Source organism: Theropithecus gelada, chromosome 8 (assembly GCF_003255815.1).
Source record: "Theropithecus gelada isolate Dixy chromosome 8, Tgel_1.0, whole genome shotgun sequence".
Lineage (NCBI taxonomy): Eukaryota > Metazoa > Chordata > Mammalia > Primates > Cercopithecidae > Theropithecus > Theropithecus gelada.
In genome coordinates, this window is record NC_037676.1 from 16931847 (window position 1) to 16952896 (window position 21050).

The 21050-nt window shown below is 40.6% G+C and overlaps 1 protein-coding gene and 1 pseudogene across 1 annotated transcript in view; one reads left to right on the plus strand and one right to left on the minus strand.

The window, feature by feature from the left end:
• Positions 1 to 21050, plus strand: part of NAT2 (N-acetyltransferase 2) — a 47385-nt gene that overhangs the window by 15069 nt on the left and 11266 nt on the right. The gene's annotated exons all lie outside the window — the stretch shown is intronic.
• LOC112629849 lies at positions 14570 to 15227 on the minus strand (annotated as a pseudogene).

A 21050-nucleotide genomic window follows, 5' to 3' on the forward strand; every position in this document is an offset into this window, starting at 1 on the left:
TTATACCTGATGTAAATGACGAGTTGATGGGTGCAGCAGACCAACATGGCACAAGTATACATATGTAACAAACCTGCACGTTATGCACATGTACCCTACAACTTAAAGTATAATAATAATAAATAAATTAAAAAAAAAAAAAAAAAAGAAAAACTTCAGCAAAGTCTCAGCATACAAAATCAATATACAAAAAGTAGTAGCATTCCTATTCACCAACAAAAAACAAGCCCAGAGCCAAATGAGGAACACAATCCCATTCACAATCACCACAAAAAGAAAAACATACCTAGGAATACAACTAAGGAGAAAGGTAAAAGATCTCTGCAATAAGAATTACAGGCCAGGCATGGTGGCTCACATCTGTGATCCCAGCACTTTGGGATGCTGAAGTGGTGGATTACCTGAGGTCAGGGGTTCTGGGCCAGCCTGGCCAACATGGTGAAACCCATCTCTACTAAAAATACAAAAATCAGCCAGGTGTGGTGGCAGGTGCCTGTAATCCCAGCTACTCAGGAGACTGAGGCATGAGAATCGCTTGAACATGGGAGATGGAGGTTGCAGCAAGCTGAGATCACACCACTGCACTCCAGCCTGGGGGATGGAGTGAGACTCTATCTCAAAAAAAGAAAAAAAAATTACAAAACACTGCTTCAAGAAATCAGAGATGACACAAACAAATGGAAAAAAGCATTCCATACTCATGGATAGGAAAAATCAAGGTTATTAAAATGGCATTACTGCCTAGAGCATTTTACAGATTCAGTGTTATTCCTATCAAACTACCAATGACATTCTCCACATAACTAGAAAAAACAATTCTAAAATTCATAAGGAACCAAAAAAGAGCCCAAACAGCCAAAGCAATTCTAAGCATAAAGAACAAAACTGGAGGCATCACATTACCTGAGTTCAAACTATACTACAAGGCCACAGTAACCAAAACATCATGGTACTGGTACAAATATAGACACATAGATGATGGAACAGAATACAGATCCCAGAAATGAAGCCACATACCTACAACCATCTGATGTTTGACAAAGTTGACAAAAACAAGCAATGGAGGAAAGGACTCTCAAGTCAATAAATGGTGCTGAAATAACTAGCCATATGCAGAAGATTGAAAACTGGATCCCCTCCTATACCATACACAGAAATCCATTCGAGATGGGTTAAAGACTTAAATGTAAGACCTAAAACTACAAAAACCCTGAAAGAAACCCTAGGAAATACCATTCCAGACATAGACCTTTTCTGTTGAAGATGCCAAAAGCAACTGCAACAAAACAAAAAATTGATTAGTGGGACTCAATTGAACTAAAGTGCTTCTCCACAGCAATAGAAACTATCAACAGAGTAAGCAGACAACCTACAGAATAGGAGAAAATATTTGCAAACTATGCATTCAGCAAGGGTCTAATATCCAAAATCTATAAGAAACTTAAATTTAAAAGAAAAAAGCAAGCAACCCCATGAAAAACTGGGCAAAGGGCATGAACACATGCTTTTCAAAAGAAGATATGCATGCAGCCAACAAATGTATGAAAAAAAACTGAACCTCACTGACCATTAGAGAAATGCAAACCAAAACCACAGTAAGATACCATTTCACAGGAGTTAGAATGGCTATTGTTAAAAAGCCAAAAAATAATGTGCTGTCAAGGATGCCGAGAAAAAGGAATACTTATACATTGTTGGTGGGAGACAGAAGGTACAATAGTACCTTTCTTACAGGGTTCTGAGACTATAAAGTGAACTTAGACATGTAAGAGAAATTCACACAATAAAAGTACTATCAAAATAATTATTATGACAGATACTTATAATCATTGTGTTTTTACATATTCAAAATACGTTATATCTATAATTAACCTACTCAAGGGAATCTAAGTGCAAAAGTATGTTATTTTTGTTTTGTTTTCCTTGTTTAAGGGATCACGGACATTGCAGTATATATTGAAAGAACTGGTTATAAGAACTCTAGGAACAAATTGGACTTGGAAATATTAACTGCTGTCTTCAGCAACAGGTCTGAGCTGTTCCCTCTGAGAACTTTAGCATGCACTGTGGGGAACACATGGAGTAAAGTCCATTTTTTAATCAAGTTATGAGAAGACAACAGGGTGGGTGGTGTCTCTGGCTTAATCAATTTCTGTAAAGGGCTCTGACCACAACTGGCTTTGAGACCACAATGTTGGGAGGGTATGTTTATATCACTCCGGCCAAAAAATATAGCGCTGACATGGTTCACCTACTTCTGCAAGTGACCATCAAGAGCAAATACCACATCATTGATGGTCAGTTTGGAAGCTCCTTCCAGATGTGGCAGCTTCTGGGGTTTATTTCTGGGAAGGATCAGCCTCAGGTGTCACTCATCTTCTGCTTGTGAGAGAGTGGATTCTGCTACCTGGATCATCTTAGAAGATGTCAGTACATTTCAAACTAAGAATTTCTTAATTCTGATCTCCAGGAAGACAAGAAATAACAACAACAACAAAATCTACTCCTTTACTCTTGAATCCTGAACAACTGAAGATTTTGAGTATGTGAGTACATACCTGTAGACATCTCCAACATCTCCATTTACAAGCACATCATTTTGTTCCTTGCAGAACCTAGAAGGGATTCACCATTTGGTGGGCTTCGCTCTCAACTGTAGGAGATTCTACTATAAGGACAATATGCATCTGGTGGAGTTTTAAATTCTGAAATGGGGAGACATTGAAGAACTATCAAAGAATATGTTTAATATTTCCTTGAAGAGAAAACTCATGCCCAAACATGGTGATTCATCTTTCACTATTTAGAGTAAGAAACAAAATAAATCCTTGTGTATTTATTAGCCAGCTCACTAATTATCAACTGATGTCCTATCATATATCCTCTATACCCTCATATTATTTGGAAGAAAATTCTACACATCAAATCATTTCACCAACAAAAATGTCAGCCTATATAATTAAACATCATTTTAAAGAATGATAACCACACATTTTCAAATTTATGAAAATAAAAGCATTTTAAGGATGACCTGTGATTATCTTGGGAACCACAGTGATTTGTGCTAGAAAATATTTAATATTGGTTGTTGACTTTATAGAAAATTTTAACTGGTAAATGAATGAATAGAATATTATGGAAAAACTAATTGTCTATAAAGCATATGAAAAGATTGTTGGATGATAATATAATGTGAATTCAAGTTTTTCTTTAGGAGACTTAGGCTATTGTGGGACTAGGTGTTTTTCCCTCAACAAAGTCTTCCCTCTCATCCTTTCTCTTGTATCCTGGTTATATTCTTTTACTTCCTTCCAAACTTTGCCCTAAGAGAAAGAACATGGTTTTGTTGTATAAATTCGATTTGAAATCCTGTGGACACTGGGTGAATTACTATTTAAAACTGTAGCTCTGATTTCTCAAAGATAAAATGAGGATAATATTTATACAATTTGGTGCCAGACCTAGAGTAAACTTTCAAAAAATGTTTGCTACATGGATGAATGAATAATGTCAGTAATGTTTTAGTACTAGATCAGCACTTGATCAAAGTTCTCCTTCCATCTTGCTTTATTTCCCTATAGTTTGAAATTCTGGCTCCAGTTTCATCTGCCTGCTTCTTCCTTGATTAAATATTGATAGAAAATAAGATGCACTGGATCTATGATTATGTCTTGTGATTCAGAATCTGAATGTTTATTTATCCATAACTCAGATATTCTGTTTGTAGATTCCAGTATCAGGGCTACAGTTTAAACTTCAGACTGATTCTTACATTACTCTCTCTCTTCAACTTGTGATCATTGTAATAAGCTTAAGAGAAAAGCAGGGAACAAAATGGAAAAATATTCATTCAGAAAATAAGATACATTGGAGCATCAGTATTTTAGACATTAATGTAATAGTTGGGAGATACTAGCAAGTGTGAATGATATGGTTTGACTGTGTCCCCACCCAAATCTCACTTTGAATTGTAACTCCCATAATCCCTACATGTTGTGGGAGGGACCCAGTGGGAGGTAACCGAATCATGGGTGCAGGTTTCTCCCATGCTGCTCTCATGATAGTGAATAAGTCTCACAAGACCTAACGGTTTTATAAAGGGCAGTTTGCCTGCACACACTCTTTTGCCCGCTACCATGTAAGATGTACCTTTGCTCCTCCTTCACCTTCTGCCATGACTGTGAGGCCTCCCCAGCCATGTGGAACCGTGAATCCATTAAACCTCTTTTTCTATGTAATTTACCCAGTCTCAGGTATGTCTTTATTAGCAGCATGAGAACAGACTAATACCGTGGATTTCCTAGGAAGAGGTGGGTATGAGACCTGGTCTCAGTGAGAAGAATGAAAGAGATATGTCAATATTTGAAAGCTTGCCATCTTCCTTACTGATTGGCCTTGTTCAGCTCTGTTGCTGTCTTGCAATAATGCCAGCCCACTTCTGGTACTCTAGAGCAGAAAGAACTTTCTCACATTCCAACCAAGATCAGGCCAATGGAGGAAATGTTGGCAAAAATACTCAAACCAGATCAAAATGTGGCTCAAAGAGAATGACGCAGTTTTATACAATGAGTCAAGTAAGTTATGTTGCACAATGAATATACTGTAACCCATATGAAAGTTTTTTCTTGAGTATATCACATAGGGAGAAAAACAAAAATATGTTCAAAAATACTCAGAAACACACAATTTGCCTTGCAGATTGTTGAAGACTTCTGCCTTTACTATGCAATGTCAACCTTTTTCAAATGGAATCTAAATGACTGAAGGAAAAGAATCTCACCAATTGATTTGACTGAAGATTTTGAGGTGGATGTGGATTCTTTGTGTTTATCTAAAACTTTGTCTCTCTTTTTGATGGCCCTCTGAAGAGTAGGATAAGCCATGTCTTTTCAGAACCCTGAGACAAGTAAGGCAGAAGATCTAGTTGGAAAGGTTGAGGTGTTAATTGTGTATTCTAGTTCCTCTACCTTCACAGTGAAGTTGAGTGTGTATGTGTTAATCTCCCACTCTCTCTGCATTAAGCAAGGCAGATGATCTGAGACAATCGCATACACTGGTATTCAGGTGGTAGTCTCTGACCCTAGGGAGGTACCTGCTGGAAGTGAGCCCACCTGTTTGTTTTCTGAGGCTTAGGGACATTCAGGAATGCAAAGCCCCACTGACTCCAATAGCTAGGTCACTGGGAGAAAGTGTCTTTAGTCAGACCTATAGAATTTGTGGCACTTGGTGTGTGTGACAACTTCTTCAAGGAAACATGAATAGACCTAGATTTATTACTGGGGAGAGCTGGAAGAAAGGCTCAGAAAGTATCATGCTGTGGCTCAGACTATAGGAGGGTTACTGTTTGTCTACTCTATTAGCTCACTGATGCAAATTCATTAGAAGCAAGGCTTTCAAATAGTCAATCACTGGAAGAAAGTACAGAAAACCCCTTCTAGAAAGAAAATGGGAACTGTGCATTCCAGCCTTGTTTCTTCATGGCACTCTGAGGATGGAGCCCCTGGAAGTGCTTAGACTCCCACTGAAAACCACCTATTTGTTCTGTAATCTAGAGAGACTCACGTGTGCCTTCTCCTGTTCCTTACAGGTGGAAGGTTTTTAGGATGCAGTCAATCAAGTGGTAGCTATGAGAGTTTGGGAACTCAATGCACGGCACAAACCCCATTTGGGAATGAACAGGGAACTGCATTTTAGAGCCCCTTCTCTACATTCCTCCACTGAATGAAGTCCCTGGAAGAGTGTGCAGGCTCATATAAAACTACCACTGTTTTCTGTGGCCTAGAGAGTGTTGTATATGCCTAGTCCTCTCTACTCTCAGAGCTAGGAGGTTTAGGATACAGCCCCTTGTGTTAAAACTATAAAAGGTGGGGCACTCAATATGAGGACAAACTCATTCCAGGTGGGATTAATGGGCCTGCCTTTATCAGTAGTGTGAGCCAGGGGAGAGAGCTCTGGAAAAGCCAATGTGTTTCTGAGGCTACCAGTGGGCTGTCTATCTGCCCCCTTTCTCCCCAGTGCATATTAGAAAACAGACCACCAAATAGCCACTGGAACAGTGTGCCATAAACCCATCCCAGGAAGTAACAGGTTGCTGCATTTTTTAGTCCCTTCTATGCATTGCTCCTGGGGCATGAGGTCCCTAGAAATGCTTACAAACTTGTATAAAATCACCACTTTTTCCTGTAGTTGAGGGAGACTTATGTATGTCTACTTCCCTCTACTCCAAGACCTAAGAGGTTTAGGATGTCATATCAGATGGAAGTTGAAATAGTGGAATGCTCGCCATTTGAACAAACCCTTTCCAGGAGGGATCAATAGACATAAATTTTTGCTAAAAAAAACTGGCAGAGGCAGTATCTAATGTGTAGAAACCAACACAGAAGGTCAAAGAAAATGAGGAAACAGGGATATATATTCCCATTTAAGAATAATATAAATCTCCCAAATTCAACCCAAGTGGTGTGGAGATATGTGATTTACTTGAAAGGGAATTCAGAATAAAGGTAATAAAGATGTGCACTGAGGTCAGGAGGGCAATGTAAGAATAAACTGAGAATTTCAAAGAAGAGATAGAAAATTTTAAAAAGTACCAAATAGAAATTATAGCACTGAAGAATACTATAACTGAAATTAAAAATCCAATAAAGTGGTTCAACAGCAAGCTAGATCAAGCAGAAGAAAGGATCAGTGAACTCAAAAGCAGGTCAGTTAAAGGCATTCAATCTAAGGGGCAAAAATAGAAAAGAATGGAAAATACTGAAGGTAGCTTGAGACATATGGAACAGCATCAGGCTGTATATCACATGTGTTACTGATGTACCAGAAGAGAGAAAGTCACATTAACCATATTCAAAGAGATAAGGAAAGAAAACTTCCCAAGCCCGTGTAAGGAAATAGAAATCCTGACTTCAGGAGCTCAAAGCTCCTGAAGTCAATGAGGTGACTCCAAGGAGGCATACATTGAGAAACATCATACTCAAATTGTCAAAAGTTAAAGACAAAGAGTTTTTCAAGCACCTAGAGAAATGCAAATTGTTATGTACAAGGAAATCCCAATGATATTATCAGCAGATTTTTTTCATTCAAAACCTTGTAGGCTAGAAAGGAATAAGATGATATATTCAAGACCTAGCAAGGGGAAGCCAACGAAGAATACTATACCCAGAAATCATGTCTTTCAAATATGAAGGATTGAAAAGACTTCATAAGACAAGCAAAAGTTGAGAGTTTATCACCACTATACTTGCATTTTAAATATTTCAAAGGTAGTTCTTCAAGATGGAGAAAAATGGTAATTAGTAACATGAAAATATAAACCTTACTGCTAAAAGTAAGAATGTTTTAAAATCCAGTACGCTCTAACACTGTAATGGCAATGGGTAAGTCAATCATGTCTTTAGTATAAAGGTTAAAGGTCAAAACTATTAAAAATGACTAAAGCTACAATAATTTCTTAAGGAATACAAATACTGAAAAGATGTCAATTATGATATCAAAAACATAAAACATAGGAGGAATAGGACCAAAACTGGAGAGCTTATGTATGTGATTAAAATCACATTTTTATCAGTATTATTCACAATACCCAAATATGAAATCAGCCTAAATGTTCATCAACAGATGAATTGATAAAAAAGATGCTGTATATGTCCACAATGGAATATTATTCAGTCATAAAAAATAATGAAATCCAGTCCTTCCCAACAACAATGATGGAACCAGAGGGCATTATGTTCAGTGAAATAAGCCAAGAACTTAAAGATAAATATCACATATTAAGTAGATCCCATGAAAACAGTGAATAGAATTATGGTTACCAGAGGCTGGAAAGGGTAGGGAATGTGGGAGATGAAGAGAGGTTTTGCAATGGATATAAAAATACAGTTAGATATAATAAGTAAGTTCTGGTATTCAACAGCGCATGCAGTAGGTTGATCATTGTTAACAATAATTATATATTTCAAAATAGCTAGAAGATATTTGGAATGTTCCTAACACAATGAAATAATAAATGTTTAAGGTGGTGAATATCCTATTACCCTGACTTGAACATTAAACATTGTATCAAAATGTCACATGTTCCCTATAAATATGTACAATTATTATATATCAATAAATAAATGACAATTTTAAAAAAACAATTCTCCACCCACCACAAAATTAAATTGCTAACAACCTAAAATAGCCTGTTATATGTATAAGGTATTTTCTGTAAGCCTCAGCATAACAACAAAGCAAAGGTCTATAAAACATACACAAAACATCAAAAGAAAATATTCAACCCATATCTTTACAGAAACTCATCATACCACAAAGAAAGGAGGCAAGAAAGGAAAAAACAAAGGATCTACAAAACAACCAGAAAACAATTAATGGCAGTAGTAAGTTCTTACCTAGCAGTAATTACGTGACTATAAATGGATTTAATTCTCCAATCAAGTCATAGAGTAGTTGAATGGATGAAAAAACAAGACCCAACTCTATGCTGCCTACAAGAGATACACTCTCTTTCTAGCAAGGACACACATGGACTGAAAGTGAAGGGACAGAAAAAGATATTTCATGCAAAGGGAATCCAGAAAAGAGCAAGAGTAGCTATATCAGATAAAATAGACTTTATGTCAAAAACTATAAAAAGAAACAAAAAAAGGCCATTACATAATAATAAAGGGGTTGACTTTGTAAGAGGACATGTTAATTGTAAACCTATATGCACCCAAGATCAGAGCACCTAAATATACGAAGCAAATATTAATAGATAAAGGAGAAATAGACTGCAATACAGTAATAGCAGGCAACTTCAATTCTACATTTTCAGCAATGGAGAGATATCCAGGTGGAAAAACAGGAAGGAAACATCAGACTTTGTGTTAGGCTCTTCTTGCATTGTTATAAAGGAATACCTGAGACTGAGTGATTTATAAACAAAAGAGGTTTAATTGGCTCACAGTTCTGCAGGCTACACAAGCATGGCACTGGGATCTGCTTGGCTTCTAGGGAGGTTTCAGAGAACTTGTATTTATGCTAGAAGGTGAATCGGGACCAGACACATCACATGACCACAACAGGAGCAAGAGAGAGATTGGAGGAAGTGTGACACACTTTTAAACAACCAGATCTTGTGAGAACTCACCCACTATTGCAAGGACACCACTAAGGGGTTGGTGCTAAACCATTAATGAGCAATCCACTCCCATGATCCAGTCATGTCCCATCAGGTCCCACCTCCAATGTTGGGGATTACAATTCAACATGAGATTTAGGGGACAAACAACCAAATTACATCAGACTTAATTTGATACTCTAGACTAAATGGACCTACTAGACATACACAGAACATCCTACCCAACACAAACAGACTCTTCTCAAATTAACACAGAACGTTCTCTAGCATAGATCATATGTTAGGCCAAAAAACAAGTTTTAACAAGTTGAGAAGACCAAAATCATACCAATTATTTTTTCTGACTACACTGGTATGAAACTAAAAATCAGTAATAGGAGGAGTCATTGAAAATGAACAAATATGTGGATATTAAACCATATGCTCCTAAACAATGATTGGGTCAATGAAGAAGTTAAAGGAGAAACTAAAAAATATTGAGATAAAAGTAGCCCTAAAAGGGAAGTTTATAGCATTAAACCTATATAAAAAAAGAAGAAAAGTTGTCAAATGAAAAAACTAATGTTACATCCCACAGAACTAAAAAAAGAACAACCTATGACTAAAGTTAGCAGAAGAAAAGAAATCACAAAGATCAGAGAATATATAAAGGAAATAGAAAGCAGAAAAACTACAGAAAATATCATCTGAAAAAAGAGTTGAATTTTTTTTGAAAAGCGAAACAAACTGACAAAATTTTAGCTAGAAAACAGAAAGAAGGCTCAAAATCAGAAATGTAAGAAGTGATATTACAATTGATAGCACAGAAATCAAAGACATTAAGAGACAACTATGAAAAACTATTTGCCAACAAATTGGACAACCTATTACTTCATTCTAACAGCAGGAAGGTGAGCTTCTTAATAGGAACCTATCCTATTTTTCAGAAATTTAAGGAATAGTGAGTTCAAATGCTGTTTTGGTGATGTGTATCACCATCCAGCTACTTTCTCTTTAAATAATTCTTAGGTTTTTTTCTTATGTGTTTTTCAGAATAACTGCAATAGTTACAATTTAATCATTAGTACTAAACTTTCACCCTATCAGGCCACAGATTTGCAGGAGTTGTTATGCAACTGTTGTTCTAACAGAACCTGAAAACGCTTTCAAAGGAATCAACACTCTATGGAGCTTCATTAAAGGGGTGGAAGATATGAATCCTTGAACGGGCTAATAAGTGTGTGCTTCCTGTTCTCTTTTTTCTTGGCAAATGATCTAACTCCTTTAGCTTATCTCATTATTTTCCAGGGGTTTAGTTATCTTCGCCGACAAATAAGACATGAACTAAACCAATACTGTGGTGTTGTCTTATTTGTCAGAGAAGATTATTGGCCAGACTGTGTAGAGACAGAGGTTTTGAAATCTCTCTTAAGCATGAAAACTTGGGGAGATGATCAAATGCCTAAAGACAATTTTTTTGTGTGTAGAAAAATCAGTGTGAAAAACTTCTGGGGTCAAAACTATGTTGCCCGATGAGCACAGGCAGTCTTCAAGGGGGTTCAGTAAAGATATGCAGGCCCACATATGACTCAAGAATGAATAGAAATCTGGGCAGATTGTAAGCATGACGGGAGTTTCCCTCCTTCTCATGGAGGTTTAAACTAGGTTCACAGTAGGCAGGGACTCTGCCTCATTTTTCATTTATCCAGGAGGCATGCAGTAAATATTTGCTGGATAAATGAATGAATCGTTCCAAGCTCTGTTAGCACAGTGCTGGACAAAAGTAGTGTTCAAAACTTACTATTGAATGACAGCATGAGGTATAAATATATACTTTACTGTTGGAAGGGAACCTACATATAGCTATGCTACTGGGGTCAACTTTACCCCATTCCACACCCACATCAAGCAGCCTCCTGAATTGGTGGTAGCCACCGAGTGTAAGGTGGAAATGGACATGAACAGCACTGGCCCTGGGAGAGAGATTCAACCTCCCTGTGCCATTCCCTGCCTCCTGCTGCTCCCACCCAGCTAGTCAGCCCTGCAGATGAAGGAAGAAGTGGGCATATGCCTTTAGTGATGGCGGGGGGTGGGTGTCAGAGGAAGGGGGTGCAAATTAGTTTGGGGAAGGGAACCAGAAATAACAATGGATTTGAAAAGCACCAGTTATAAAGCAATGGCTTCACTGAATTCAACCTTTTAATGGGATAACCTAACAATGAATTTTCTCATTGTTTCCCTAGTACATGCTCTCTTTGTTGTATTCATAGAATCATAAAAAATATGAGGGGGAAACGAACTGTAGACATACTTGGTGCCAACACCTTCATTTTGCAAATTAAGAAAGAGCCCTTTACACCCAAGCATCCTCAAGTCACACACTCACTACCGATGGGTGGGGACACTGTCACTCTTCCTGCCCTTTCACCTAGTCTAGTCCATCCCCATGAAAGGAATTCTGTAGTAGTCTGTTTTCACACTGCTATAAAGAAATACCCAAGACTGGGTAATTTATAAAGGGAAGAGGTTTAATTGACTCACAGTTCTGAGTGGCTGGGGAGGCCTCAGGAAAGCTACTGTTATGGCAGAAGGCAAAAGAGAAGCAAGTACCTTTTTCACATGGTGGCAGGAAAGAGAGACAGCGTGAAGGAGGAACTGCCAAACACTTATAAAACCATCAGATCTTAGGAGAACTCACTCACTATCATGAGAACAGTGTGGGGGAACCACCCCATGATCCAATCACCTCCCACGGGGTCTCTCCCTCAGCACGTGGGCATTATGGGGATTACAATTCAAGATGAGATTTGGGAGGGGACACAGAGACAAACCATATTAGATTCTGTCTGTAAACAAGTTAAAGATTAAACAAACTGAGCTGGTACTCCAGGCCACACCACCATGCAGGGTGTGGCTGGCCAGCCCTGAGGGATGGGAGAAGCAAAGACTAGCAAAGAACAGCCAATGAGGGCTGTCCCTGCATTCCGTGGTGACCAGCCTCTAGCAGCCCAGCCCCAGAGTAGTGAACAAAGTCAGCTTCCTCCGGGAGTGTTGACCTCCTATGGGAGGAGCGGCTGCCAGGGTGCCTGTTAAATATGATGAACCCAAAATTTCAAAGGGCAGGAACAGAGGGTTTGGTCAAGTGGCAGACACCAGTGTGGCAGGCTGGCAGGCTGAAGACTGCAGATTGCGGCATAAACAAATACTGAGGAAGTCAGGAAAAAGGTCAAACTGAGCCATTAGGATTGCTCTGCTTCAGTCTCTGGTGCAGGAACTGTAAGCTTCCAGGAGACAGGGACATGGATGAAAATGGATGGACAGGAATGGAAGGATGGGCTTGGCTGCCATGACGGGGGAGGCTGTTGAGCTGGTGAGTCTGAGGAGCAGCAAAACAACTCCAACTGAATCTCACTCCCTTGCAGTGAAAAGCCAATCCCTGCATTTGTTCAATACCAAGGAAACATATGCCAAGCTCCTCAGTCAGGCACTGTGAGAAATGAGACAGACACAGCCTCGACTTCTCCTTCAGGGAGGAAACTGATAACAACTAATGTTGACCTCAAAACATGTTTCTTTTACTGCTTGTTGTAACGAACATTTAGTTTTTGTATCCTGGCAAAGAGAAAACGGGATTCTGACTGACACTTCTGAGAACGCATCATAGTGGGTGACATTTGAGCTCTCGGGATTTCTACAGGCCAAGATGTCTGAAAAGGGTAATCAATTCAAGCCCTAACCTACTTTTACATTTTTACTCCCGTCACTCTCCTGGAAGCCACCCCTGGTCTGAAGTCCTTCCACCCCTTTCTGTGGTCACCCCAGCTCATGTTTATTCCCGATCCTAATTTGTGCTTTTCATGTCCCAAGAAAGGCAACATAGGCCTAGAGAAGCATAAACAAATTTGAATTCATTTTTATATATCTGTTAAAATGCACCTTTTCTGTGAAACCTTTCTTCAGGTCACCCAGACACAAATAATGGCTTCTTCATTTGTGTTCCAATTATACCTAGTATGCCTGGCCATTTCAGAGTCTGTCATGGTGTGTTATTTATTTGTTTGCCTCACTTAATCTCTGACTAGGTTGTGAATGCATTCAGTTAATCAGCACTTACTGGATACTAACCATGTACATAGCATCTGCTTGATAAAAGTATATAGAGATAATACATTTTTGTTAAATGAACCTACAATACAATGTGCTGAGGCTATAGAATTCACTGCACTGAGACATATAGATGAGAAAAAATGGAGTTCAGGAAATGGCTACTTTGGTGTGGCTAATGCAAAGAATTACAGAATTATGCTGAGGTTGTAAAATAACAGTCAAGAACCAAAAGTCAAAAAGCAAGGTAACAAAACTGACTTATCTATCAATTTTATGCATTGAGCTACTGTCATGGTTTTAGTTATATACTTATAGCCACTAGCTATACAAAACATAAGCATTCTGTTAAAACCATTTAAGCTAAGTTTTGAGACTTCTGTTGTGCCACAATGCTTTTTGCAGCCTTTTTACTAATTTGTTCTAAAGTGGCTGATTAAAGAAATTGTATATATATATATCTGCATAAATCTCATAACTGGGGGCATTATACCCAGGAGGCTTTGTAACAAGGTATCTTGATATCATCCTAGTAATTGTCTTTTAATTTTGTGAGAAGTAGGAAATTCTTTATGATTGGGATGGCTAAAAAGGGGTCATACAATGACCCAGGAAGCAAAGTCCCTTATTTTGCCAGCTATTTAGGCATCTGTGTGCCTTTGGTTTGGAGGATCTAACTTAATTTTTCTCTCACCAACCAAGAAGCAGCATCGATAATTTTTATCCCTCAAACTTGGCCCTTACATTCTCACATTCCCATCTCTTCTGTGATAATGGCTGGGCCTAGAGGGAAGGTGCTTACACAGTTTTAGCAGTGGAGCATTAGCAATGAACATAGATCAGGCTCAGTGGACTGTGAATGGTTTTTAAGTTTCAGAGATATCAGGTAGAGAGGAGAAAGGTAATTTTTGTTGTTTTACCTAATTTTGTAAGCCATGCATAGAATTAGCAATGTTTTAAACAAAAAGGACATAAGTGCTGCCTAGTTGTGACAATGAAAGGAAAAGGACACTCATAGGTATCTGGACAATTCAAAATTATCTAGCATTAAGGCATAAAACAAAGTATATTAATTCAGATGAAGGAAAAAATACTAAATCAATAGTTACAATTTAACTGGCCCAGTGTCATATGAAAGCAGTTTATTTTGACGGTCATCTTCTCCCATGTCTGAAGATGAGGCTTTGGTTAACTTGAATTTAGTGCCAGATACCAGGGTTGATATTTAAGATTCAATAGAAGTCAAGTGCTCCCTTTTAGATGAGACAGGTGTACCCAGGGGTCAAAGCCTCGTAATTTAACAGCACAAAGATTAGTTAATGGGATTTGATAAAGATCTTTTTTTTTTTTTTTTTCCTGGTAGCATTAGAGTTCATTCTAATGTGCCTTAATATAGGTGCTGGGGCTTGCCCACAGTGCTTTTGATATATAAGGCCCAGACATTCTTCCAGTTTTTCTTGAGCAATGACACCAGGAAGTTGACAGCCAGGTGAATGTTTTACACAAACTCATCGTCTGTCATCTTCACATGGCCAACAGCCACAGCCAGACATAACACTTTCTTCATATGGAACTTGATTGTGGGCTTGGCCTCATCCCCTTTGGCCACCATGTTTTCGTTGTGTGTGAGCAGAGAAGGGAACTCTCCTCGTTTATTTAGGCTTGGGCCGAGGATTCGTGGGATCTGCTTGATCAGAGACTCTGAAGCCAAAAATGCATCATACTTCTTGGCCAGCTTTTTGACCAGTTTATTCTCATTGAGTTTTTTCATCATCTTGATGTTCATGTCGGGGATACCCATGGCCTTGGCCTCATCACAGTGCTGCTGGTCCCCCAGGGAACACAGCGAGAACTTGGGGTGGGGAGTGGACTTAAGCCTGAGAAGCAATTTGTCCTTCTGGGGGTCACAGTTCTTCAAGGTGATCTGCAACTCCACTGTCTCCAAAGATGCTTGTCCTGCTTCCTGTGCAGGACTTTCTGCACTGCCTGGTACAGTGTCGCCAGAGACTCCGTTGCTCATGGCTTATCACGCAGCACTAACCAGAAAAGAGCAAGACCTCCTTTTAACGGAGGGAATCTCTCAAATGATATCTAATAATCCAGCTGAAGGTGGTGATATTGGAGTTTATGACTTATTTGGAAGCTGTAGAAAGATTTTATAACCTCAGGGTGATTCGTTTTTATAATTTTGGGGGTGCGGTCATTACAATCCTTGTCTCTTTGGAGAGTCAAAACACTTTTATGTACAGGTTTATTATTATTCACGGGCCACCAAAATTCATCTGAGTTTAATCAATTTGCGTTCATGTTGATTGCCTATAGATTTGGATTTAATTCTTCCATCATAGTTTGTATCTTCCATTCACCTCACTTAGTTCCTAGGTTTTATTCTTTCTCTCTGCCCTCCTGCTGGATTGAGATCTTTCCACCTCATTCCATGTGTTTCCCTTTTAGTTTATACCATTTCTCTCTTTTGGTGGTTATCTTAGAATATGCATATTTAATTCTAATTTTTACTCCTTACATATAAAAACCTGAGAATAATTCAATTCCAGCCACTTCTATAACTTACATATCATATTGTCCAATATTCTAGATATACCTTGATTTGTAAGCCTACAAATTACAAAACGTTGTTTTACACCAGCATTGACCAATAACCTTCTTTGATATATAAATGTTCGGTATCTGTGCTATCCAGTGTGTTAATCACTAGGGCCACTGAGCACTTAAAATGTGGCTAATACAACCCAGGAACTGAATACTCAATTTAATTAATTCAATTTATTGATAATTTATTTGCTCTCTTGCTGTGGCTGGAGTACAGTGGTATGATCTTGGCTCACTGCAACCTCTGCCTCCCAGGTTTGTGATTCGCCTGCCTCAGCCCCCCCAGTAGCTGTGATTACAGGTGGCCGGCTGTATTTTGCACATTTAGTGGAGATGGGTTTCACCACGTTTGCCAGGCTGGTCTCAAACTCCCAACTTCAAGTTGATCTCCCTGTCTTGGCCTCCCAAAGTGTTGAGATTACAGGCATGAGCCACTGTGCCCGGCCAAGTTTATTTAATTTAAACAGCCACTGATGGCTGCTGCCTACCAAAATGAAGACCAGTTTCATGCAATGGGCATGTTTAGATTCAAAACATCCCCCTTGTCTGTGCTTACCATTTCTTTGTAAAATCATCTTCCTTCTTAAGTTTCATTTTCTTAAGAGATAGCATGACATGAAGGGACTTTTTCAGCAAGCAAAAATAATTAACAATTGACACTCAAAGTGAAAAATATTTACAGGGGTAGTGAATTCTAGACCTCTCGTTTCCTCAGCAGTTTTCATTTTTCCAGCTTTCATTGTTGCTGTTGAGAAATCAGCTGTCAATCTGTCTTCCTGTTTTTATGATCTACAGTGACGTGTAGATACCCCAGGGTGTGTGTTGTTTCCAACAACTTACTTGGAAGTTGCTGAAAGTTGTGTCACTTTCATTCCTCCAGCAAACAGATTCAGAGACTAAGTGAGGAGTGTAAAAAGGCTATCAAGGGCTAACACCTGTGAACGACAAGGGCAGGAAGCAGAATGGTACCGGGAGAGCCTCACAACATGATGCAGAATGGACAGTCTCAAATAACTCACAGGGAACCCTGGAGGAGTCTGCCTATTACAGAAGTGCTTAGTCACTGGCTGGAGGCCACCCACGCAGTGCATGTCCTTAGCTCAATGGCTGAGGCAGATGCAGAAGGCAATGGTCTGGACTGTCAACAGTCTACACTCCTTGCAGCTGAACAGCCAGTTATTTCTCAAAAAAGATCAAGAGGTGCATCTCCATGGCTGCCACAGGTTTTCCAAATCTCTAAGACTGTTCTCTTTCACCAAGCTGGGAAAATCTGAGCCCAGCCATCTCATTTCCCATCAACCCAGTCATTTGTTAAAAAAATAACGAATCTATCAAGCATTTTCAGTTCAGCCACACCAGACAGGCTTCTGAGAACATCTAGCATGCTACATTACCAATTCGAAGTCTGTTTTAAATTGTGTACCATGGGAAAATTACCCATTTTATTAAATATTTAGGGAGTGAGGGGCCTCATGTCTGAACAACTGCTCAATAAGAGTGATTTCCTCACTCCAAGACACTTAGAAAACACCAGCCACACTGGACCACTTCTGCAGCAAAGCACTCACCTGGGACAGAAGCCATCTGACATCTGCTATCTCTTCTCACCCCTACCCCTCTCATTAGGTAACAGCAAAGCTCCCTCTACCCCCACCCAGCTCCACCCTCTGCCAGGAAACTTTTCCTCCCTGACTCCAGGAGGGTAGCGAGGCATGTCAGTCACTGCCCCACAACCGAAGCCAGCAACTGGTTCAGAGGTGGCCATGCGGCCCAACTCACATCCATGATCTGGAAAGGTACAGCTCCCTTCCACTCTTTGAATTCTGAGCTGTAAAATGCTTCCCCGGGCTACTAAGAAAGAGAAAAGAAAGAGACTCAAACAGGCAGAAGCCAAGAGAGTAGAGAAGGCCATGGTGTTCTGTCCCGGGCACACGGTGCCTGGATGGGCTCCAGCTTCTCCCGAGTGCCAGGTGCGCATGCACTCCAGGGGTTGTCCTCCCTTCCAGTGAGTTTTGGACTAATGCGGATAATCAGCAAAAGACATTCTCTTCCTGTCCGGTGGCCCCTCTGAACACAGGCAGGGGAAGAAGGCCTGCGACTTTCTCACCACAAACTCCTCCCACCCACCCCTACCAACGTTCCTCTTCCCTGAGTCTGCAAACCTCTGGGAAGCTCTCAGGCCTCACCGAGAAGACTGGAGGGCTGGATCTGGTTCACTCTTTCCCTGGGGTCTGAAGGATCTGCGCCCTGCGTTCAAGGACTCAGATGAACAAGACTGTGTCCCTTTCACGTGGAGAAGCCGAGTTCCACAGAGGGAGGAGCCGGCATCACACAAGGACTCGGAGGGGCGCCTCGAGACTCCCAGGACAGAGACGGCAGCCCCAGGTGGGAAAGGCCCAGGCCAGGGACACGCTGGACCTGAGGTGGGGGAAGGGAGGAGCCCTCAGGCGCCCCCACGAGGCCGGCGCGCTCCGGGTCCTAGACGGGATCGCACGCTCCTTGCGGGCCCCGTGCAGGGAGCGCGGGACGCTGGCCGCCTTCTTCCTGCGCAGGTTCTGGCGCTGCTGCTTCTTCACCTTGTCCGCCCAGCGCTGCCCCAGCCGCCGCCACCGCTCCAGCACTTCTCCTTGCGCCTCAGGCTTCTATGGGAGGCGCTGGGGGTTCCGGATTGTTGCGCCGTCCGCCTGGTTCGGCAGGTCTCTCCGCTTCCGCTTCACGTTGGCCTCCAGCTCTCGCGCCTTCCGCTGGTCTCGTCCCCGGAGTTCAGCAGCGTCCGGGCTTCCTCCCTTTCGGCTGCGCAACGCTCCCCTTCACCTCCTGCTTCTTCCTCCTCTTTGCGGCTTGCTGGCCGACTCGTGGTCACTCACTTCCACCTTGTGGACTACCAGCCCCGACGGCTCTTGCGGCTCCTGGCAGGCCACCTCGGGGGTGGGCTTGGTCGCCGCCCTGGCCCTCGCCCTCTCAGTTTGGCCTTTTCTGTATTCCCTTTTGCCGCAGTTCCTTCGCTGCTTCTTCCGGTCCGCTTCTTCTCTCGTCGCCTTTTCTCCAAAGCGCTTGGCCTCAGCTCCTTAGCATTGTTCTGGCCCCGGGCCTTCTGTATTTTCTCCTGCAGTCGCAGTGGTTTTAATGTATGGGGGAAAGAGAAACATTCTATAGTCCTTTGATGAGGTCACTATCTTCTAGTGAGCCTTTGCCCTGGGATATGACCTTCGAAAGTGCTTCTCAGCATCCATTCCCCGTCCCCTCCACTTAGGTGAAACAGGAATGCTAGAGGGGTTGGGCTGAATGTTTCTCTTACCTCACTTCAGTTAAGCCCTTGTAATTTCCCTTGAGGGAGGGAGGACTAGAATGTTCTGGACTTTTCTCCACCTTCTGCTAGGAGCATGAAGAGACTATTAACAGCATTCGCAGTGAGAACTTGGTGGGGATCCTGGAGGAAAAACACAAAAGTGTAAAGACCCCATGAGACTGAGCACCCAAGAACTTTAAACTCTCAAGCTTGTCTGCACTGAGCCTCAACAATTCATGAATTATTACATGTTCCTAAAAATACTGGCTTCATCTGTGGTCTTCTAAACCTGGGCTTTAGTTCCTAGAATTGAGAATAAATTGCGATTATCTGTCTTTATCTGTCTGTTTTCAGGACAGCACTTTGCTCTGTGACTTCAATTCTGTCATGGATCTCAGAAGATTTATTTTCAGTTTGTTTAGTTTTCTCATTGATGAGAAGATGGGAGGGATAATCCCAAACTTGTTAAAGTGAAAACCAGAAGTTATGCTAAATGTTAAAATAGATAATAAGCATAAAACAAAACAAAACAAAATTAGCTTGGATATAGAGCCCTTCTTCAGAGAAGATCAGGAAAGGAAGAACATTTATTTCTTTCTCTGCAAAAGTGTAAGTTTTGTTGTTGTTATTAGCAAGGAAACAGAGTCAATTATCAAACTTCAGAATCTTGACACAGAAGTGAGTTAGCACTTGTTAGAATCTTTAAACTAGACATAACTAACTCTAATGCTTTTCTTTGAAGACACAAACAACATGCTTTCTACTTGTATAAGTCACAGTGAAGAAGGAGCTTTTCTTTATGGTATCACTGTTGTTACCCAGCCCATCTCTGTATCTCTTACTTGTATGGTGAGGAAGTGCTCAGTGACAGCTCAGGTATTCCCCAATTCTCCTCTTCTTCCACATGCAAAACTTTGATGAAGTAAAATTTTGGCTTGAGTCTTGATGAGCACCGTGTGGGAGGCTGTAGGGTATTGTCAAGCTCTCAGACATCTCAAACCCCCAGCCTCAGGTGTTTCTGTCCTTAGACACCAGGATTCTTGACTCTGGTCTTACTCTCCCTTAGTCACAAGTCTCCTCATCTCATAGTTTCCCATGACGATTCTTGCTGGACATCCTGAAGAATTTCAGTCACAATGACAATAATTAGAGGCAATCTCAGAATTATACATGTGCCAATCTGGATGGTAACATTTTAATTCCAGGCATCAAGTTTCCAACAATCAAGGAGAAAAATGACCATAATCCATTGAAAATTCCTCTCCCATACTGCGTCAAAAATGGTCCAGATCACAATCCTACATGCTGGAATTACTTCCTCTGCCCGTCTCATCCCCATCTTGGCCAAAGGTTTTCCAGCAAGATCTGAATTTTAATCCATCTCTCTTCGCCTGTGTGTCCTGACTAATTTGGCAGAAGGAGTTCTTTCTTAAAACCTTGCCATTTAACTCACAAATGGAAATGTGAAGGGTCAATAGGTATGTGAAGAACCTATTCACCCCTATTCACTGGGAATCAGAGAAGTGAAAATGAAAAGAACCCTGAGCTATCATCTTAGATACATAAAACTGTCAAACATTTGAAGGTGACTAACACCAAGTGTCAATCAGGATATGAGGAAAGTAGGAATTCTTCTACACAAAAGGAAAGAAATCTGGCAGTGCCAAAAGAAAAATAAAGTACATCTATGATCTGCCCCTCCACAGATCCCTTTCCTAATACGTATATCCCAGTGATGCTCTGCTAATCTACAGGGGATGTCTAGAAAGGTATTCATCACATCAGTGTTGATAATAACCAGGAGGAGGAGGCAATCAAATGTCCTTCACAAGTGGAACTGGTAAGTTAAAAAGACTTAGGTTGGGTTTCTCTAAAACCAGGCCCCAAGACAAGGATTTGTATTCCAGTGGCTTATTTTGATTTAGAAGATGATTTAAGGAATCA